At 49.6% G+C, this 22,533-nt stretch overlaps 1 protein-coding gene across 3 annotated transcripts in view; it reads right to left on the bottom strand.

Annotated features, from left to right (window-relative positions):
* Positions 1–22,533, bottom strand: part of ZBTB7A (zinc finger and BTB domain containing 7A) — a 38,641-nt gene that overhangs the window by 12,983 nt on the left and 3,125 nt on the right. The window lies entirely within an intron of this gene.

The raw sequence follows: 22,533 nt of genomic DNA, 5'->3' as shown, positions 1-22,533 counted from the left end.
TCAGGGTTAATCCATTCTGCATTACAGGTAGTCCTCACTTAATGACCATTTGTTTAGCGACAGTTCGGACTTACAACAGTGCTGAAAAACCAACTTCCAACCAGTCCTCACACTTATGACCGTTGCAGCATTCCCAGAGTCATGATTCGGGCACTTGGCAACCCATTCACATTTATGACCATCGCAGAGTCCTGTGGCCACGTGATTGCCATTTTCTACGTTCCTGGCCAGCGTCTGGCAAGCAAAATCAATAGGGAACTGCGTGATTTGCTTAATGATCACATGGTTGACTTAATGCCCACGGTGATTCACTTAATGACTGCTGCAAAAAGGTCATAAAATTGGGTCTGATTCACTCAATGCCTGCTTTGCTTAGCAACCGAAATCCTGGTTCCAATTGTGATCATTAAGCGAGGACCACCTGTAGTTAAACTACATCTGAGGAGTGCATCTGGTTGTAAGCACCATATTTTGTGACGGACATGGACAAACTGGAGTGAGTCCAGTAGACGATCAGTTGGAGGCACTGGGGATCTTTATCCTGGAGACATGGAAGCTGTCTTCAAGGATCTGAAGGGTGGCATGGTTCAGGAGTTGTTCCAGAAAGCTAGACAAGGAAGAATGGGTTTCAACTAAAGAAACAAGTTTTGGTTGGAACAATCTATCAAACAGAAGAGCTGTCCACCAACGGACTGGACTCTGCTTTGCTTAACGGCCATCTCAGTGACACGGCAGTGGTCATTCCTGTCCTGGGCAGATGGTTAGACTGGACAGCCTCCAACCTTTCCATTCAACGATTTGACGAAGATAACCTGATCGTGTCTCTACACTGGCAAAGTTCACGCACCCACCACTCACTTTGCTTGGTTTGGGCTTCTGGCAACCCAGCCAGTCCGGTTTGCAAACCATGCATCTGTGGCTTAGCGCACTGAATGAACCCAGTTAAGCAAACTGCAGCCTAGCGAGACGGCAGGTTCGGACTGGACGTTACAATAAACTCAGCAAGGGCTGTTTGACGGTGAACCAGATCACCACCCAGCTTTCCAAGCATCACTTTGCCCTCGTTCTTACAGCAGGAGCTCTGGAACGTGGGGGTCTTCCATCTACTCTGGACCACCATTCCCCCAAAGCCAGATTCTGAGAGTTCGACTCCAAAATACCGGGGGTGAGTAGGCGGGATGTGCCTTTTGTTTATCTGGGCTTTAGAGCAGGGTTCCTCAACCTTGGCAGCTCTAAGCTGTGCGGACTTCAACTCCCAGAATTCCCCAGCCAGCAAAGAGTTGAAGTCCGCACAGCTTAGAGCTGCCAGGGTTGAGGAACCCTGCTTTAGAGGAAAAGGCAGGGGAGAGGGCCTGTAACCAAACACAGGTGGGTTTACACAGATGCCCCCGTGCCCACCATTCACTTCAGCAAGGTTTCACCTTGCATTCGCTAAATACCAGCGCCTGGGAACCTTCTGCAAAATCCAGTGTGCGTGCACGACAGGCAAGGTCCACAGCTCTTGAGAGCGCGCTTCCCACCGGCATTATTCACTCAAGGAAGCTACATGGCTGCTTATCTCGCATAGCGATCCTAGGCGGCTCACGGCAACGCCAGAATAAAACCAGAACAACCCCTCCCACCAGGCCAGGTTGATGCCACTGGAAAGCACCTTCCCTCCAAGAACAGAGCCAATAAACTTCCTGCCCAGAAAACCAAGAGGACCAGGAATCCAGAAAGCCACTTCACCCGCAACTCTCTTTAAAATAAAATCCACTGGAAATTTTGCACATGAACCAGCTGCTTTGTTCCTCTCGGAGGACTGATTCAGCAATAGCCCAAACTACGGTTACTATTTTAGTGCTTATTCTTAAAGCTCTTTGATGTATTTGCCTGCCATGTAAGGGTGTGCTCCCTCCTCCCCCATGGGCAGAAACCTACCAAACAGCGTAGATCATTAAAATCCGTTTTTCCCCATCACTGGAAACCTTCGCTGAGCCACCCTCTCCGAGGAGAGAGAGATCAGAAGATGGCATAAGGACTAGAAGTTTGTTTAAATGAAAGCTGGGAATGCAAAAGAATCTACATTCTCCAGCCCGCACCCCATTGGCTAGTGCCTGGAAGTACCCCTTCCACGCAGACTGAATGGGATCACAGCCATCTGGACTTTACTTTCATTTATATTATTAATGGTAAGTAATTTTTGTAAGGCATCTCATATATTTATTGTTTTACTGAGTATTCTGTTGTAAACCGCCCAGAGTCCCTCCAGTGGGAGAAGACGGGCGGTGACAAATTTGATAAACAGAATAAATAAATAAAATGTTGTGTTCCTGGCAGATTTACAGCGGGATGCTCTTCACCCTCAATGTCCTTTAGACATAAATGGGAATTGGAGTGTAATGGCCCTCGATTCCCCCTCCCCCCATGGATTCAAATCGAATTATCCATTCAGTCGTATCCGACCCTTGCCAATTCCCTAAGCCAGCTCTCTCTGTGATTCCATAATCCATATGGATTACTAACGTTGAAAAAAAATTAACAGTCTGGGAGATCATGTTCAGAGGGAAAACGGAGGAAGAATTCTTTTGCACCATGCCTCGGCACGAGAAAGCGAAAGGCACATGGCCGTTTGTTTTACATTGCACCCTCTTGGGGCAGAGATCTCAAAAAAAAAAAAAAAAAGGCACCTTCAGCAGTTCACCTTTATTCGCCACTGTACCTGTCAGAAGCCGCCGTGTTACCTGCACGACCACATAAATGACGCAAATGGTCTAATTATTTACATCACTGTGTTATTTTCATTACCATGTACTGAGACCCGGCTTGTTGCTTGCGCCCCCTGCAGGCACTGACCGTTACAGCGCCCCCTTAAAAAGACACCCTGATTGCCTGTAGCTAAAAAAGGGGGATGTAAAGAAATAAACAGGTCAAGGACCAAGAGGAACGAAAACGAAACAAAACCATACATTGAGGAGCCACCAAAAAACAAACAAACAAGTACAGGTGATAATGTTTGGGCATTTAAAATCAAAGCAAGCGCTAGGGGATCCCCAACGATCAGGGTCCTGTTCGTGCTAGCTTAGTGCCAGAAGGCACCCCAAGACCTCTCGCAGGAGATTAATTTTACTAATGTACGTGGTTTAACTGTACCTACATCGGCACTATAAAGCTATGTTGCTTAATCTCTTGCACTCTGGAAATCAATGGATTAACTCTTCGCTTCTAGCAAAAACTTGCTGCTGGCCAGCTCAGTGTTTCTCAGCCTCGGCCACTTTCAGAGGGGTGGACTTCAACTCCCAGAATTCCCCAGCCAGCTTGGCTGGCTGGGGAATTCTGGGAGTTGAAGTCTACCCCTCTGAAAGTGGCCAAGGTTGAGAACCACTGGGACAGTTGCCCCCTCCGAGCCTCATCAGGCCCATACGCCATACAAGGTAAGGATAATGGGTAATTTTTACATCAGGTGCGGCATATGGAATGCTTCGAACACGTGGAGGCGCTGGAAAAACGAAAGGAGGGCGTTTTTCTTCCTCTGCACTCATTTATATATTTAATCCAATTCGGATGCCACCTGACTCCAATCCATTCTTTTCCTGTTGGACAGCAAACCTGAAAAAAGGGGGTATTTCTGACCTCTGCCACCTGCTTCAGAAGAATCGCTCAGAGCAGGGAAAAGGTCCACCTGAGAATAAAATAAACTAAGGAAAGAATAAAGAAAAAAAACAGACTGCCTCTTCTTGGGAATGCAAAAAACAAACAAACAAACAAACGCTTAATTAATCTGCCAGGCTGATTATGCAGATTAAATATCAGTTAATAGTCTCCTAATCTATGAATGAGACCACAGATCATTTCTTCGGCTTAATGCCTCTTCCAGAGATGTCACAATTCCAGCCTCTAGAAAGGAAAATCTTCCTTCAAGCCAAGCTGAAATTCTGCCAGCTTCACAAAGACATCCGTGCCATTTTCCTGGCAGTGACACCAAAGTGGCTGGCCTTTCTGCCTTCTCCTGGGATGTTTGTTCTGGCTCCTAGCCTAATCAATGGTTTTGGGATCTCCTGGTGGTCTCCCATCCAAGGACTATCTTCAGGGCCCAGACAACAGCACAACCTCCATTAGCAAAATTCCAGGAGCTGCAGCCTCCAAAGGATGAGAGGAAGGGTCCTTTAAAGCAAGCTCACACTTCTAAAACCCAGTCTTGGAGACCCCATCTCAAAGAGGCATCTGCCCAAATGTGTTTTCTGAGATAGCGCCAGCTGAGCAAGGGCAGGTGGGTGGGGAGGAGATTCGAACGGTAGCAGATGATGTGAAAGACCAACCTGATAAATTTGTAGTGGGCTGGATGCAAGTCGAGTGACTTCCTGCGTTCCTGTAACTCTTAGTCCAGAATTACTGAGGACTAGAAACTTTTATCAGATGTAAAGAGAAACAGAGAGGGGGAAACACAATCCACCAGTGGGACATGTGCTTTGGGGGTCCTTTGAAAGAGGCTCCAATCTGTTCCCTGCCTCCTGTGGTCAAAAAGGGTCGGCAGAAGAGTATACCCACGGGAGCAAATCCGAGGAGAGCAGCTTTCCCTTAATCCATGCATGTGGTTTACGAGGTGACAGGCCGTGGCCGCAAAGGAGCTTTCCCTCTGCCGGCATGCAAGGACAGAAAGCCCCCGTCCTCCTTGGGCTGCCAAATACGGCTCCTCCGTGGCTTGCTTTTGCTACGAGGAAAGGGGAGGAAGCGGCACCCTCAACCAAAGGAGAGGGGCTGGGCGGGGGCCCACACGCGTTTGGGGAAGTGGAGAGTTGCACAACGCCAGCTGCAGTGGCAAAGCTGCCCCAGGTCTTTCGGCTGAACGGGGAGAAGCCGCCTTCAATGGTGGCAGCTGCCGAGGAAGGACGGGAGAGCCCAACGGGAAGAAGCCAGCGGGCCTGGCGGTTGACGAGGGGAGCTGGGGTCCCATCTGCGAAAGCTCACAAAGAGGGGGGTGTTCCTTGCACCCCCCAACTCCTGCAGGAAAACTTTTGCCCTGAATCGCAGGGCTTCTGATCGACCCAGGCGGGCTCCCCACACACCCCTCTCCTGCATCGGGCCCAGAACCTCGGCTTCTTTGCGGAGACCTCCCACGGGGGCAGCCACAGCTCTGGGCCGGCTGCCTTCCGGTGCTCTTGGAGCACATCCAGAACTCCACTCAGGAGAAGGAATCAGTTTCCAATTATGAAGAGCAGCACAGACTGGGCAAAAGCGCTGAGACATGCCTAGTTTTCTATCCCGAACCAGACCTTTTAAGGCTCTCAGGGGCTCCCCAGCCGGGGCCACAACCGACGAGGCTCTGTTTTGCAGGGGGCAGTTTCTCTTCGGTGTTCAGCCGGGATGGAGAGAACAGCCTTTGGACAATGGAGCTTAACGTGGGGGGGGGCACTAAAGTCTCCCAGCAGAATTTCTTCAAAATGCTGCAGGAGAGGGGCAGAGCCTAAGTCCCAAGGGATGCTGCGCCTGGTCTCATCCTCACTTGATCTTTTTGTACCACGCTCCGCCATTTCCCCCCGCATCCTGCATAGATTTCCAAGGGCCCAGTGAGAGACCATTGGGGGGGGGGGGTGTTCAGCAGAAATTTATGTGACCAGGAAGCAGACGGCAATCCTGCACAAAGCTGGGCCACCCCCAGAGGATGCCGAGCAAAACCTTCCCCTTCCACTCCTTGAGTCAGGCCCCACCCCACACTTCCCTCCCCTTGTATAGCTTTATAAATTTTAGTTGGCGTCTTCCTCTCTGTTCACTGCCCAGAGCCCCTCTTGGAGACAGGCAGCTACACCCACTTGTTGGATAAAATGAAAGGCGCTCCGAAAAAAGCACGCCAGCTTCCCAGAATGGCGCCCATCCGCGCTAGCCTTGTTTGGGCCTGTTTGCTTCAGGACTGTAATGGCACCCTAGGAGCAGACCATCCTCAGCTGCGGGCAGCTGCTAGGCAGGGCTGCGAGAACCAGTAGGGCAACTCAGCAGGGAGCCGGGCCCTTTCCCCAAATATGCAGCTGCCAACATGAAAGGTAGGCAGTGCCAAGCGCTGGGCAAAATCCAGCCGAGCCGGCTAGTCTGCTCAGAGGGCACTCCAATGGGACAGGTTTTTTTCCCCCCAAGCCTGAACGAAGGCAAGTTTTGCCACCACCGTTTCAAAAGTAGGCCAAGTTACAGTTGGGTGTCGCAACGAGGCCGTTGCCTGAAACAGGTTGCTCCACCCAAAATCCTCTTTGCCAGCTCCCCCGGTGTGTCAAAGGAGACCACACGGATGCGCTGGGAACACAACTGCAGCTCCCGAGATGCGGCCGTCTCCCCAGCCTGGATGCCTCTGGCTGTTTTTCTGGACCCGCATCTCTCTCGACACGCACGCGGGGCTAGCTGGGTGGGAGATGGACGTGTGGGCCAGGAGCAAAGGGGCTCTCTTGGGGTTTCGCCTGCTGGGCAGTTCAAACTCAGCCATCTTGGTTAGTGCCAGCCAACTGTAGCTTACTGAACAAGCCATAGTTGGGCAAGCCACGCTATGCACAAACCAGGCTACAGTCAGATTCACCTGCCCTATTCTTTGTACAACTGGGAGCTCAGGTACTATTTCCCTCAGAGAGAATATGCTGCTCCTGGCGCCTTTCCAGCCAGCAAGCAGCACCCTTGGCTGATCCTGGATAAGCTGGCAACAATAGCTGGTGCTTGCTGTAGGCATTAGGAGGAGGAGAGCCACGTTCACTGGTGGTGGCAAAAGATCAGCTCACCAAATCTTCTGCCGCTTCATAACATTTGTGGATCTGAAAAAGTGCTACCTGACTCCTGACAGATAGACAGACAGACATCGCCAGCAATACCTGGTTATTTTCATATTGCGGGAGATGGAGACGGAGGAGGTCAATAGCAAATTATTTCCATACTGTGGATGAGCGCGCCCCACACAGATTCCCCCCCATGGAGTCACCGACAGCCAAGCTCAAGGGAGCCCTCCCTTTTCCCGGTTAGCAACTATTTAAGCCTGCTTTGGAGGGGCTGCGGAAGGAAAATCTGCACCCCATCCTGCTAGAAACGGTAGCAAGAGAATGCAGGTACCAAGCCGGCTTCAAACTGGACATATCAGATCGGCCTTCTGCCTGGATACCACAGTGACTTGGCTCTGGGCAACAGATTAAACAGTTTCTCAGTAAGGCAAGTTAGCGCAGCCAGCTGTGGGCCCTTTTAAACTGGCATTCCTTCTGGAGATTACTGGAAGATTTCTGAAGCTCACCTTCCTGGTGTCAAGGGCTTACAATCCCACCAGCATCTGCACTTGGGGGTAACTCCGTCTCAACAGAACAGCAGAAAAAGAATGTCTGCTGGAGCAAAGACAAGTCGAGGGCCCTGCTTTTCAAACTAGCAAACGGCTTGGCAGAGGAGACACCCCGCTCTCCTCCACGCGCCCCCCCCCCTTCATTCCCAACTTGGAGGAAGTCCTGGAGTTGAGCCGTCGAGGGCATCTAGACCAGCCCGCAGCTCAGGGCAGGAATCCAGATCAACACATCCATCACAAAGGGCTGTCCAGCCTCAGTCTGAACCCATCCAGTGAAGAGGAGCCCTTCAACTCTCAAGGGTCACTGCCCTCACTACTAAACTGCCCTGACTCAATCAGAACCTCTCTTCCTGGAACGTAAATCCATTCTTCCATGACCTGCACCCTGGAATAGAGAAGAGACCACCATCTTCACCAGATCAAGGCGGCTGAGAAGAGGAGGAGGTGGAACTCTCCTGCGTAGGCAGTCATTTTATGGAACTGCCCTCCTCTAGATCGATGTTCCTCAGCCTTGGCAAGTTTAAGATGTCTGGACTTCAGCTCCCAAGATTCTGGGAGTTGAAGTCCAGACATCTTAAATCTTCCAAGCTTGAGGAACACTGCCCTCGATATTAGGTTGCCCCCCACAGGAGAGACCTTCAGGTTGCAGAGCAGACAGACTTGTTCCAGGGGGCCTTTGGTAGTCGATGGCCACCTTGATGGAGGTGTTGTATGAATTTTAGCAGTAGTCATTTTTGAGTTACTATGGATAGTTCTACCATGGATGTTTCAACAGAATGTTGGAATTACTGCACCAGTTCCTGTTTTAATATTTATTGGAGACCCCGGACGTTTCATGAACGTTTTATCTGTTGAGGTTGTCGTTTCCTTGCAAAGTCATAGACCTGAGAGAGTTGGAAGGGATCCCAAGGGTCATCTAGTGCAGCCCTCTGCAACCTCCGTGACAGGAGGCATCCTGCTTAAAAACATCCAGAGACAAGGAAGCTCCATTATGACTCTTCCTAGACTCAACAGCCTATAAATTTAGCAAACTAGTAAGTTTGCCCAGAGGCCCTCTTTTGGGGGAGATGGGCGGTAATTAAATTTGAATAATAAATAAAAATAAGAGCAGAGAAACACTTTTAGAGCAGTGTGCCTCAACCATGGCAACTTGAAGATGTGTGGACTTCAACTCCCAGAATTCCCCAGCCAGCTTTGTTTGAAGTCCACACATCTTCAAATTGAGAAACATTGTTTTAGTATTTGCAAAGGGCTTTCATGCCCACCTAGTTTTCTATTCCTAAGCTAAGCCTGTCTAGTGCCTTCAATCCTGCCTTAAAAGACTTTGTTTTTAATCCTTTGCCCTTCTCTGAATATCTTCCAGTTTCTCTGAACCCATTCCACAGTGGGGTGTCCAAAACGGGACACAAGTACAGTATCTTAGGTCTGTGGAGTCCTGGTGCTCTCTGAGCCTGGTTGTTTTCTTGCCGACGTTTCATTGCCAGGCTAGGCAACGTCTTCAGTGCGAGGAGGGAGGGGGCCTTGCTCTCAGGGTTAGGGTTAGGGTTAAGGAGAGCAAGGCCCTCTCCCTCTTCGCACTGAAGACGTTGCCTAGCCTGGCAATGAAACGTCGGCAAGAAAACAACCAGGCTCAGAGAGCACCAGGACTCCATGGTTCAACCCTGAGCTACGAGTATTCACTTCGATTGGTACCATAGGTCTGTCTCTAGCTAGCTGGTAATGGGGGGGGGGGGAACTAGTAACTTTCCTGGGTTTATTTACAAAGCTGAATGTGAAGGTAAGTGCTACCTGGAGGAGGAACATAATGGTTTCTAGTTTTACGTAGCAGGTCTGGATTCCTTTTCCACCCACAGGCAGGGCTGAGCAGGAAGTCACTTCAATGGCTTACAAACAACTGGGAAGTCAAAGATGAATCCAAGAATCTCAGTGCACCCAGTTCCAGGGAAGTAATTATGCTAACCAGCCTCTCCATACCACAGACTTAACCCCAGGATGGCAACTTTTACTTCCAAGAAAACATTACTTATTACCTATAGTTTTATACCACTTTCTGTGCAAAGGCATCTCAAACCAAGGCGGACCAATAAAAAGGACACAGTAAAAATCCAATACATTGCAGAAACATGGAGGGGGGGATGAAGAGTTAAAAGAATGGAGGAAGGAAGACAAAAGCAGAAACAAAGAAGAAATAATAATTGAACTCTCATTGGGGTAAGGCTGGGACAAAGCAATAGATCTCCAGCTGGAAGCACACAGAGAGACTGGTTTCACCCATCATGTTAAACCATGGTTTATTCAACCAGGAATCTGCTGAATAAGCTATAGGGGGATGCATCCCACCGTTGCACGAAATGATGACTTGGTGTTCTTTAACCTAGTCGTTTTCTGATGTGCTGGACTTCAACTCCCAGAATCCTCAGCACATCTGGAAGGTAGCAGGTTGAGGAAGGTGGGTAATAATAGTCTTTTAAGTGGGGATTGAAGGCACTAGACATGCTTAGCGAAGGTGAAGTCCACACATCTTCAAGTTGGCAAGGTTGAGAAACCTTGCTTTAGGTATTTGAAAAGGGCTTTCATAAGCATATCTCGTACCTTCAATCCTGCTGTAAAGGACTTTGCTTAGCTAAGGAATAGAAAACTAGGGTGTGCATGAAAGCCCTTTGCAAGTATCTAAAACAAGGTTTCTCAACCGTGGCAAGTTTAAGATGCGTGGACTTCGGCTCCCAGAATTGAAGTGTCATTGCCCCCCGCCCCGTCCCCGCCAATGCCCTGGGTTCAGACATTCTAAGCCACAGGCAAGAAACTGACATTAAGGCTTGCGCAATCTTAGAACCCAGCTGCAGAGCCCTGGGGCAGGTAAGAGGCTCCCTGTAGCCAAAGCCCCCAGGAATTGTCCGGGCGGGGGGGGGTGGCGGGGGGACGGACAATCACACTTCCTCCTCCTCTGAGTTCTTGGACAGTGGATAGTGACCCTCTGGGTCATTCCTGCAGCGGGGATCAAAAGCAGCCCCCCCCCCCAAGCACGGATTGATTAGTCCTGGGGAAGACACTCTTTCTGAATACTCCAGCCCTGAGTAACTGGACTGTAGCCCCGGGCAACATGATCCACATTCAAAGTACCCTGAGTTCGAAACACAGGGACGCCTGCTGGAAATGCTCTCCGTTCTGGGTTTGCAACTGTGGTTCCCACCTTCCAGGAAATGTGGCTGGACCGTTCCAGGAACATTTCAAGCTCCCAAAATCTGTTTCGCATGAGATGCTTCTGAAAAGGCTGAAATGGCCTTGAGGCCCTTCGGGGAAGGATGCGACCACCTGCTTCAAATTCAACTCCCTCGAGCGGGAAGCCCCTCCTATTCCAAACAGCCTTGCTCGCCTTCCAGGGTCTTCCAAACGGTGCCCGGAAGAGCCCAGCACTTTGCTTCACGGTCCTGTTGACGCGCTGCCCCTTGCCCCTTCTGGACTGTCTTCAAGGGCAGTCTTGGGGGGGGGCACTGCAGTAATCCAGCTATGACTTGCAATTAGTGGGCCTGCAGAACTGAAGCCAGGGTATCCTGGTAGCAGCTGGCAACCCAGGCCAAGGGGCCCTAGCCGCTGAGCGCCCCCCCTTCCAAGTGCCGTAGCGGTTCGCTCTTGGCACCCAAGGTCGGTGTCGGTCCCGCTGTGAAGAGTCAGAACGCTGGAGACACAGGCCTGTGATCTCATGCATATCTGCGGTCGTTCCTCCTCCTCCCTAAAAATGTATTTAATCCACCTCTGGCGAATTTGGGCTTGTGTCCCCCACCCCACCCCCAAAGAGTCTTTCCCACAAAAACAAAACAAAAACGCCCATTCAGCAGCCTCGGTGCCAACCACCTCCCCAGCCGGTTGCCAGCCTGACTGGCAAGGAGCCACAGAGGGACTTCTGGTATGTACAGAGGGGAGGGGGAACGGAGCATAGTGCAGTAAGTTTCCACTGGAGTCAAAAAACCAGGCTTGGGTGTGAATCACGAGTGACCGGCTGTGGTGTGTGTGCGTGCGTTTCAACCCCAGGCAACAGAAGCAGGGAAAAAACCCCCAATTCCCCTGGTCCTTCCAGCACACAGTCTGGGCTGAATATAATCTGGGCTCTACAACCCCACTTGCTTGTTTGCAACTGAATGGGAAGGCGGCCAGCGTGAATTCCCACAACCCAGCAGATAACTGCGCAGACCAGAACTTGGGGCTACCCAACCAGAGGGCTTGGAGTTAACACTCCACCACCAAGCCATCTGGGGAAATCCCTGCCTCTGCTCACACACCCCAGGCATCCCTCTTGGAGCCAGGAGGCCTCGCAAAAGATCGGCTCTCTCTTTCAGGTCAGATTCCCACACGGGGCTAAGTCATAATGCAGACCGTTCAGCCTGGGTTTAGCAGGTTGCACAAACCCAGCCGAACTGTGGCTTATTTAATAAACCCCGAGTAAATAAACCGTAACTTAACATGACGTGCAAGTCCCAGTCTCAGCTTCACAGGCCCACTGGGCAGCGACTACACATTTATTCTGAGGGAGTCAGGCCTTTGACAGATAGGCAGCTATCGAAATGCTACATAAATAATAAGATAAAATAAAAAAAATACTGTTTGGCAGCTAAGTTACAAGCCAGCCCCCTGCCCTCTGAAGACGCCACACATTCTGCAAGCAGATTTTCCTCTTTGCTGAATCCAAGGCTAAACACTCCCCCAATTTAAAACATTGCACTGCCACCACTGACTGGCCCACCTTACAAGATCCTCGCAACTGAACCAAGCCAAGGTCTGTGAGAACCTCAGTTACACACACACAGGTGTATATATATAAAATATATTAATTCAGCTGACAAGCCTATCTGTTTTACCAATCACTTATCTGCGTATTTACACACCACACACATTTTTATCTGGCACTGTTACCATTTTTAAAGAGGCCACTTGAAATTTGACTAGTCCGAATAGATGGCCCCTCTGTACCCATCCGCTATCAGAGACAGGGCACTGGGCGAGGTTTTCCGATGTTTACATCCATGCAAGTGAGTCTCCTCAATGAGGGAGAACCACCGCAGAGCATCATCGACTGCATTCATACAATGCATTTAACCTGGTTCCTGAATTAACCAATTTTCTAGGTTCACACACTGAACCACAAACTTAACAAAACAGGCTGTGGATGATCACAACGCGGCAGGTTCCTCCCTCCCAAACGTGTTAGGGTTAACACTTACCATTAACCAACCTGGTTAAGCCAGTTACACAAAGGCAGCCAGACAGTGTAATCTAAACACTGAATCATTTTAAAAAGTAGGAAGGGCAGACAAGTTCACTGGAGTGACCAAAACAGAAGTTTCCTTCTACGCTAGACCTCTGCCACTTTATATACTTGTTGAGAAATCAGGCCCACTGAGTCAACTGGATTTACCCCCACATCACCACAACTGCATGTCAAGTTAATTACCTGGACCCTGAATTAACCAACACTCAGAACCTGAATTTCCAAATTTCTCATTCCTACATTTGCGGCTATTTTGAAGCACACCACGGTGCCCATTTAACAGATCACACTAAGGAAGGAAGGGAAACACCACGCACAATTATTCCCTTGCTGGATTAGGTGTCCAAACTCCCCCTCAGATAGAACATCTGTTTCCAACAAAAGCTGATCCAAATGCCCAAGGGGCAGCAGGCTTCCCCAGTGCAGAGACCTTGTGATATTCAGAGAGACTGCCCCTGCACAAGGAGGATCCCCATTTCTCATTCAGAAGTTAACAGCTACAGGCTAAATTCACTCCTTCATGCATTTCCCCTTTGCCAATCCACTTAAGTTGGCACAAGAGGAGGAGCCGCGTGGGGCTGGATCAAAGGCCGACCCAGCCAAACGTGTGACTGGCCACCGCCGGCCACGTGCAGCCCGTCGCCAACCTTCCGACCCTCAGGGGCCCTGATCTTTTCCACCCCAGAAAATAAGGAAGGAAAGAAGAACACGTCTGACTGACCAGAGAATAAGAACACGCTGAGTGTCCGGGCCAAATTTTAGGCAGTTCCCATGGGGTGGTTTTGCAGCAAAGTTTTGACTTCACCGGCTCCTGACATGATGTGCGGCTTTAAAAAAAAAAAAAATTGCAGTCCAGGAGGAAGCAAGGCCAGCACGAATTCCTAGGAACTGTGCCCTATTATTAGGAGTCCCACCCACCCCTCTTCTTCCTGCGAGACAAAATCGGGCAACAGAGTAAACCAGGGAGGGAAAAGGCAAACAGATTTCTTTCTACTTGTTTGGACAGGAGGAAAAGAGAGGGGGGAATGAATTACGAATCAAACTTCCGCAACTTTGGGGTCAGGAGAAACCACAAGACCTTCAGCAGCAAAGGCCCAACTTTTCTCTGCCGGGCCGTCCCCCAACACGCTGGGCTTCGCAAACTTCTCTTTTAAGGGTAGTCTTCAGCAGGGCATGGGGAGGCGGGGGAAGGCCCGTCTTCCTAAAGATGCAAATTGCAGTTTGCCCAGGGCCACCCGAAAACAGGGCCTGCGGGAAGCCTGCAGGAAGGGAATTAATTGCGGCACTGGGTACCCCAATATTATACCCCAGCAAATCAGCCAGTTTGGGGGGGGGGTGAAGGTGCTGGCTTAGAAACCAGAAGACGGTGAGTTCTAGGCCTGTTGAGGCCTGAAAGCCGACTGGAGGCCTTTGGGCCAGGCCCTCTCTTTCAGCCCAGCCCAGCCCAGCCCAGCTTGCGCTGTTGTTGTTGTGGGGAAAATGGGAGGCAGAAGGATTACGTAGGTATGTTCGCCACCTTGAGTTATATATAAAAAAGGCTGGATAACAACTACTACTACTACACTTTTTTCCAGAGAAATAATTATTCTCATCCTGTTAGATTAGATTAAGTGAGGGGCAAGTTCTTCCTTTTTGTTCCAAAAAAAAAGAAGATGACTTTTCATAATGCAACCTATCCGTGTCTGCTGAGAAGTAAATCCACCATGACTCAGGAGGGTTTACGCGGAGGTGACCACTGGGTTGCTGCTCGCAAGACCTGATTTCACCAGGGAGTGCCTGGGGGTCTCAATCCAAGGATGGAACGGGGACACGCAGCACCCAGGCATCACCCTTCCTGGGCTCCCTCTCCGGAATAATGACCTGTGAGCCAGAAGAAGAAACACACTTGTGGCATCGCACACAGTAGATAATGCGTGCAACATGGAGACGTGGACCACAGACGCAAAACCGTCCATCTTGCATCCAACAGAAAAGAACCCGTCAGCAATTCAATTTCAGGAAGAAATTAAATGAAAAATCAGTACGGGTAGTCCTCACTTGACGACCACAACTGCGACCAGAATTTCAGTCGCTAAGCGATGCGGCTGTTAAGTGACTCCAACCCAATTTTACGAATTTTTGTGGGAGCCGTTAAGCAAATCACTGCAGTCAGTTGTTAAGCAAGGACTACCGGTATTGGGTTATACACCCTTAACAGCCATTCGGGCAAGCTCCCTGTTGCCCAAGGGGACAAATGGAACATTCCTGGGGAAATTCACAAGGCTTTTGCTACGACCACATTACGGGGACCTGCTTCATGACTGGTCCAACTGTCTGCTTCAGTCTGAAGCCTCCAAGATCTTCCTCTGCAATGCTAGGAGAGGATCTGCACCTGGGATGTTCTTCATGCAAAACTAGGCTTTCCTACAACACCGTAGCTTCTTTGTAGCAGGCAGCAGCAGGTTCACATGTGCAGCTCAGAGCTGGCTGGAGTTGGGTGGCATCCAAACTGAATTAGGGAGAGAGATTAAAGAAAAGCTGAACACCAGCCAGATGAGCTTCGCTTCATGCAAGGTGAAAAGCCAGGAGATCCTACATCTGCCTCCTACGGGTACCCTAGATGCTTAAGTAAAAGCCACAAATTGAGATGCAATCACGGCAACTAGCTATGTGCTGCTCCTGCTCTCTTCTCCCTGTAAAAAAAAAAAGGCCACTGAATGATATTATCATGGCCTATTGGAACCACGGCAAGGAAAGCAACAGACACTGGGGGGGAAGACAAGAGGCCGAGGGAACTCCTTTGGATCTGCTCTCTGTGAGCCCAGCTGGTTTTGCAGATCTTGCTAAGCTTAGTTCGGGGGGGGGCTGGCTTAAAATACAAATTAAGCCTGTATAGCTATTTTATAGTTCACCAGGAGAAACCAGAAAACCAGACTAAGTGAAGACAACACGACTGACTTAACCCAGGCAAGCGTAAGCCCAAAGGGAGCTGATATGTAGGACTGCAGGATCCAGAATTCCCTGCCACAACAGACCTCCTGGAAAGGTTGGGAATTCTAGGAACTGCAGTTCCTGTTTTAGAGCAGTGTTTCTCAACCTGGGCAACTTGAAGACGTGCGGACTTCAACTCCCAGAATTCCCCAGCCAGCCATGCTGGCTGGGGAATTCTGGGAGTTGAAGTCCGCACGTCTTCAAGTTGCCCAGGTTGAGAAACACTGTTTTAGAGCAGTGCTACTTCAGATGAACATAACCTCTGTCAGTCTGTAAAGCTATTCAGAGTGCATGGCAGGAAAAAGAAGAAGTGAAATAAAATCTATATGGAAATATCAGCATCTACCTGCACTTGGGAAGCCAGGCCACACAGGCCTATGTGATGTTCCTGCCCTGTGAGAGAGATTCCCCATTTGGGATTAGATCACCACAAATCCTTTCATTAACAGGAGAAACTGGGTCCTCTGGACTTGGGGAAGGACTCTTCCCTCGACTGCAGCCAGAAGTCCCTGTTGTTCAAATGACCCTTTTCCGCTTTTGGGAGAACCACCAAGGCCAGACCCCTTTCTCACCATCGCTCAGCCCTCCTTGGGAAGCCATGGTTCTGCATGTAAAGCCTGGGCTTTCTGAGGACCACACGCCAGATTTCCACAGACTCACTCTGTGAAGAAACCAAACCCGGCGGATCCCAAGGGGAAAACAGCAAAGCGGCGGCCACGATTCTAGAACTCCCCAGGAGTTTTGAATTCTTTGCAGAGGTGCCCTTAATTATGTGAACTCTAACAGGGTGGGGCCTTGTTTAGTCGTCAAAAGCAGCCTACCAGGTCCCTGAGCAGCCATTCTACCATCACCCAGAGTATCTGAACCCGTTTCGGAGTGCGAGCACACACAACTTGACAGCACTCATTATCTTAAGACAGGAAAAACCTGGCACAATAACATTCACACACTTGAAAAGCAGCAAGGGGTAGATACTTGATGCTCCTAGATTTCCAGTTACCTGGTGGAAATCCACCATGTTATTTCATCAGAGTTTGGGTTCTCAAACTTAAAAAAAAATGCAGCCTTTAAGCCAGACTATGAATTATAACGCGAATGAAGTGTGGTGGCGATCACAGCCCTATGTGCATCTTTCTTGATGCAACTGACATAATTTTGCATTACATCTAAACCATATGCTTAGCAGTTCCCTGCCAAGCCAGGACCACAAGCCAGTTTTAAACCAAGCTTTGCTGCTAGCTTTTCTGGAAGCACTCCGACATAACCATGGGCTTGATGAAAGATGAAGTCTCTCTTCCTGGTTTGCCAGGAACCAGAACCACCAGAAAAAATGGCAGAGGAGTGCTCTACTTTTCAAATATTCTAGCAAATAACTGGTCAGGCCCTTCGCTGCGTTTCCAGGTATTCTGCCTTTCACAAAACTCACCCAGAGTTGTTATTCATCGTATTTCATCACTACCTACACGTAAGACCAGCCCTAAACTTCCCTGCAGGACCTTAGTGAGGTTTTTTTTTCCTCACTCGTTATACCAGTCCTGAAATCAAGTTAAACCACTGTAGGAAATCTAAATAATTGCATTCTCATTGAAGAGACATGTTCGTACTGAGCAGAGATACTTATGGCTTTACCGAACCCCAAAAGATCATTTGCAGCTACAATACAGAAATAGGTACGTGCCTATATTGTATACACACCCCTGGACCGGGTCTAGACTCTAGGAAGCGGCTGGCTTTCTGGTCAATTTCCAAAATCTGGAAATGCTAAGGTACGTTTACGCACGTGACGCTTGGGATCTCAGGCAGCTTCCAAGGACGAAGTTTGGAAACCAACAGGAAGGCCTGGTGGATTTTAACGGGAATGTCGGTGTGCCCCACCCCTAAGTCAAGTGGACCTCAGAAGCAATGGGAGGAGATTAAAATCAGTGGAAAGAGAAGCGCGCCACAGTGAACGAAAGAGCAAGCAAAGAGCCCAGTCCTAGAATTCACCCCTGATTTTCAAAGGAAGACCGCCCACTCAGCAATCCTTCTCCCACAGCCAAACTTGAAGGTAGCAGTCGCACTCTCTGGTCTGTTCCAACGCCTTCACACAAGCCACGTTCAAACGCATGCTCTTTTGTAAACTCCTCTGCAAAGCCACATTAGTACTCCTCCTCCCCAGCTTTTCGGTTAAGGTAGTAAAGTCTCTGGGTGATGCGAGGTCACGCTGAACTTGAGCAATTGTTACCCAAGGAGTCTTAACAGAAAGGACGCCTGAAGTACGGCCATGCAGAATTCCTCGGCTGAAAGGGCTTTGCACATCAGCCGGGAAGCTGGCAGTGGTAGCCCCTCGCCCACCCGGCCCATTTCAGAGGAAACAAGAAGCCCAGGGCAAGGAGGGGCCCTGTATTTTCTGGCCCGCGATAGTAAGAGCAGCACACTGCCTCTTCTGCGCAAGCCCAGAAACATTCACAATGTCCTCGTGTGCAGCGCTCAAATGAAAGAGGGAGGGAGGGAAACAAACAACAGCCCACCCTCTCAAGTTCACTTGGGTGGTGCTGCCTGACTTCTCTACATTTCCCAGAAAAGATCTGAACAGCTGCCAAAATGATTATTAAACAGGGAAGACTTTTCTTTTCCCTGCCAAGCAGGGCCTTGTTCCTGCTTCAAACCACTTCCCCAATAATTGTTACTCCAGGTAAAAAGAATGGGAAACTGTCTTGACAAAGAATCCTCAGTGATAACAAGCTTTATTTGATTTTTATCCCATTTTATCTTTGGTCAATTCAAGTTGGCATAAACACCTAATGCCTCCTACAGGTAGTCCTTGCTTAATGATCACAATTGAGACTGGAATTTCAGTTGCTAAGCAAAGCAGTCATTAAGCGAATCCAATCCAATTTTACTTTTTTGCGGCAGTCACTAAGTGAAACACCATGGGCATTAAACAAACCACGTGCTCGTTAAGCAAATCACATGGCTCCCCATTGATTTTGCTTGCCAGAAGGTGGCTTGGAAGGTCGAAAGTGGTGATCATGTGACCACAGGATGCTGTGATGGTCATAAATGTGAACCAGTTGCCAAGCACGCAAACCGTGAGCACGTAACCATGGTGACGCTGCGGCGGCCGTGTGAGTTCTGGTCATAAGTCGTTTTTTTCAGCACCATTGTCAGTCTGAACCATCAGTAAACGAGTGGTTGTTAAGCGAGGACTACCTGTATTTTCCCCACAAAGAGAACCTTTTGGGGTGGGGTGGGCTGAGAGAGAGCAACTGGCCCCAAATCACCCAGCTGGCTTCCATGCCTAAGGGAGGACCGGAACTCAAGATCTTCCAGTTCCTAGCCCAGCACCGTAGCCCCCACGAATATGTCCCACCCACCCCCCGACCCCTGATTTCAAGGCTGTCCTCCCACACCACTTCCACCTTAAGCAAACACCGCAAGGTACTTCGCCTATAAACGACTGGAACCTTTCTCAAAAAGACCTCTTTGCCCGTGTTGTGAGGTAACCTACACTTCCTTTTGCCACACAGTCGTAGGTTTCAAGAAACACCCCCACGCTGGCGGTTTCCAGCCTTCCAACTCCAGCCAACGGCTGTTCAGCATCAGATCAGCCTCCACCGTGCCGAGGAGCCAGACGTTCACATCGTTGCCTCCACCCAGTTTGGGATATTTTTCCGAGGATGACGCAGAGAAGAAGGGAGCGCGCGGACATTGGAAACGCAGCAACCGCCTGGAGGCAGGGGACGCAACTGTGAAACAAGGACCAAGATCTCTGGCTTGTGTCTTTGCAGCATCACCCAGTCCTGGGACGTTGAGTGCTGGATCGGAAGGCCCCGTTCTGCAGCAATGAATACCTGCGCTCAGTCACACCCACTCCCAAAGCTTAACCCTTTCGAGTACCAATCTGACGTTAGGTATTTCTACCCAGGCGAGAGAGAGCACCCTAGAGTTTCCCGGCCAGGCCTCCATGGCACCCTCGGGTTCCGCGAGAGGTCACGAGGGGTTCCCCGGGAGATCACAATTTATTTCAAAAATTATTTCAAATTCGGGCCACTTCACATTAAGGAGGTAAGTTTCATTCTTTATTTGCAGTTCAAGAACCCTGTGACTGCATAAATACAGGCCTACCCATGAAGCTAATGTAATAATTTTGTAATGCCTGGCCTATAATCTGAGCCTGAACGGGCAGGGGTTCCCCCAGGCCTGGAAAACATTTCAAGGGTTCCTCCGGGGTCAAAGGTTGAGAAAGGGTCAAGGGACAGGGTCAGCCTGTCTATCTGAACTGGGTAACAGGACAAGAAGTGCCCCAGTTCTCCAGCTGTCTTCTCCCACGTCGGGTGGCTGGTCCGCCTTGCTCTGTATTTCTCAACCCGACCTGGGCTGCCTGCTCAGATACGGCTTCCCAGCAGAAAAACCTAGCAGCTGCGGCAGCTGCCACCACAGCAGCAGTTGCTGAAAAAAGGCCAAGAGCACCACAGGCCAGGGACCATGCCCACAGCCATCCACAGAGAGGCTGGGGTTCTCCACCCCCTCGGCCGGGCAAGAGGGCGGCCGACCCAGCAAAGGCGTCCCGGTCCTTCTGGCTGTGCTCTGGTGGAAAAGCTGAAGAGGCCAGCTTTTCCACGAGGACGAGAACCCTCCCCAGCACATGCACACCACAGAAGCATCCTGGTGCGGTGGCCCTCGGAGGCCTCCTCAACCATCCCATAATTCAGCCGGAAGAGTGGAGACCCAGGCCTGAAGAAAATGGAAGGGTGGAGACCGGTTGGGGGAGCATTAACAATCTGTCTTTGAGCTGCCTCCTCCACTCTTGGCCTCCATGCCAAAGAAAGGCAGGGAGGGGAGACTGAACCAGTACAAATTTGCATGCTCCCCACCCTCCCTCTCTGCCAGAGCGGCTGCTTCTGAAATCCATCAAGTGGGCAACTCATTTCTTCTTTCTTTCTTTCTCAACCTCCAGCTCTCCAGGGCTTAATGTGAAAGAGGACCCCACCCAACTCCCCTCCCTCCAAAGCCCTGGGAGGCAGACAAGACCAAGCACATCTGCCTGCTCTCCGCCTCCTCTCCTCTCTCTGCTCACCTGCCCCTTCCCAGAACAAGCTTCCACCTTGCAGGAGTTGAAGATCCCATGTTCCTCACCTCAGGTTCTCCCAGGGCTTTCTACCACACCCCCTCTCTGGGCCCCATTCCCCTCCCCCAAGTCTTTTTAGCTTAATTGCTCTGTGTAAAAGCTTAAGGTGTTTACCTTATTGAGGCAAAGAATTATGTTGGGTTTTTTTTAAAAGCCACTGCCACTCAGCATGTCATCAACTCCAAGATCTCAGAGGGTTCAAGGACCTGTGGCATGGATAGATGGGGACATTTTAACTTCCTTAGAGCCACCCAAAGCATATTCTTGCTCCCTTGCAAGGCCTACCGCTGCCAAGGAGGGCATTTTTAAAGCCACCCCAGAATGGTAAAATGGCTCTCCACCAATTAGCAGCAGATGTTTCATGTAATTCAATTCCTCATTTTAAAAATGGGAATGCCAGCCCTTCAGGCAGAGTTCCGCCATGCTCCTCACAAGTCCCAGGAGACCTTTTCCAACGATGGCATCAAAGGGGAGGAAAATAAGCATTTGACTCAACCATAAATGTTAGTTACTGGTTGGCCCTGCAAAATAGTAGGTTTATAGTCACTTTCTTGACCATAATGCAGAGAAGAATCACTTTTATAAAAGCTCCCCGTGCAGAATTTTTGCCATGTCAAAAGAGAGCGGCGAGGGGCCATCTCCACTCTCAAAGTTCTCCAGCCTAACACCTGGACCAACTCTTTACATCCCCTTTGTTTTCTCAATTTTCCTCTCCTCCTTCTCTTTCTCTAAGTGCTCACAGCTCTAAAAAAAAAACACCCTTTCATGACCAACCAGTTTCATCCCATCCTACTTAGCTTCACTTTTATTTCACAGAATTAAATTATATCACTTAATTCCTGGTTGATTACATACCAGCCAGAAGATTACCCAGCTCCAAGAAGGGCCAGAAAAAAAATTCCAAACAGCAATTCAAGGTAAGTTCATTCTCCTGGCAACAGGGACCAATCAGAGACTGAGTCCACATAGTGCACATAACCGTAGTTTAGCTTAACCATGGTTTGCTGAATAAGCACCAAACCAAAAAGAAAAAAAAAAAAAGCTGGACTCCTGTAACAGGCTAAGCTCAAACCAAACCAACTAATTGCGGCTTATGTCGATGCATGAACACAATCAGCTTACAACAGTCTATTTTCTCAGTTCAGCCTGCTCTTCAGAATCCACACAGGCCAGAAGTGTACTTTATATTAGGGCAAGAATCATGCCTCGGTTGCACAGCAGTTGTTCTTCAGGCAGAAAGTCCCGGATTCAGTCCCAGAGTCCCCATTTGAGGTTTGGAAATTCCCCAGCCGAAAACCATCAAGATCCACTACAGTCATTTCGAACCACTCTGAGCTAAGCAGCCACGGTTTGGTTCATAAGAGACAGGGCCCCTATGTTCCTCTTAACTTCTTTATAAGCGTCTTCACCACCAGCACCCTCACTTTCCTGCATCCAAAGTCATCGAGCCCCTCTTGCTGCACCCCTCCTCGTAATCCTCCCCCGTATTTCCTCACCTGGCAATAATCCTCTTAGATAAGCCAGCATTAGCATCCTCCTATTTCATGCCCACAAACACTCACACGGGGAGGTCGAAGCCAACTGTCCTCAGGCCTTCCCAACACATTACCAGCATCGCCATAAGCCTGATACAGCATTCTTGAAGCCAACAGTGCTCTTCTTGCACTCCTAACCCTTCTGACGACAACCTCATAAAACAGCCAATTCCTTTGAGAAAAGGCATGGTAAAGACCAATGCCACCGAGAAACAGTTGAGCTAAAATTGATTAGATTCAATGTCATTCCCAGGGATTAAACGGAGACCAAGCTTTCTGGTTGCCCGGCCTACCTAAAGAGTTTCCTAACTCAATGATGCCTGCCTCACCTAAGCAGTTTGGTTAGTAGCCACCGTCCCCCCTAAGCCATTTTGCCACA

The sequence above is a fragment of the Candoia aspera genome, chromosome 1 (assembly GCF_035149785.1).
Source record: "Candoia aspera isolate rCanAsp1 chromosome 1, rCanAsp1.hap2, whole genome shotgun sequence".
In the NCBI taxonomy this organism is placed as follows: Eukaryota; Metazoa; Chordata; class Lepidosauria; order Squamata; family Boidae; genus Candoia; species Candoia aspera.
The sequence above is the reverse complement of the archived record's forward strand: the minus strand, read 5'-3'. Positions and strand labels throughout refer to the sequence as shown.